The sequence below is a fragment of the Tarenaya hassleriana genome, unplaced genomic scaffold (genome assembly GCF_000463585.1).
Source record: "Tarenaya hassleriana unplaced genomic scaffold, ASM46358v1 Cleome14, whole genome shotgun sequence".
NCBI lineage: Eukaryota > Viridiplantae > Streptophyta > Magnoliopsida > Brassicales > Cleomaceae > Tarenaya > Tarenaya hassleriana.
Window position 1 is genome coordinate 2,495,957 of NW_010964598.1, and position 432 is coordinate 2,496,388.

The 432-nt window shown below is 26.9% G+C and overlaps 1 protein-coding gene across 1 annotated transcript in view; it reads left to right on the top strand.

Moving 5' to 3' along the window:
- The window catches only part of LOC104808265 (protein NRT1/ PTR FAMILY 5.1), a 6,003-nt gene that overhangs the window by 989 nt on the left and 4,582 nt on the right, over nt 1-432 (top strand). The window lies entirely within an intron of this gene.

A 432-nucleotide genomic window follows, 5' to 3' on the forward strand; every position in this document is an offset into this window, starting at 1 on the left:
CCACCCCCCCCCCCCTCAATTTTAATATTCATGGTAATCTTTATTTTTTTTTGTGCCACTTCTTTTGTTTGTTTGTGTATGTGATTATCCTTTTTTTAAAATTTGTTTTAAATCTTCTTTTATCATTGATTTAGCCAATTTTGTGTGTGTGTATGTTTGTCGCGTTTTGGTTATCGGGAACATTACATGGTCCGTGATCATCCCGAGAAGACAGACACACAAAAAAAAAAAATTTAAAATATCGGTTTATATATGGCAAGATGTTTTTGTATTTTTTCTGGTTTATATATTAAAAGAAAAAAATTATTGTATGACAGAAAATCGTTTGTTTGTTTATTTCTCACGTGATAAGGAGTATCCGTAGATTTAGTATAGTCGTTTTAAAATATATATATATATATATATATATACATATATATATATATATATTTA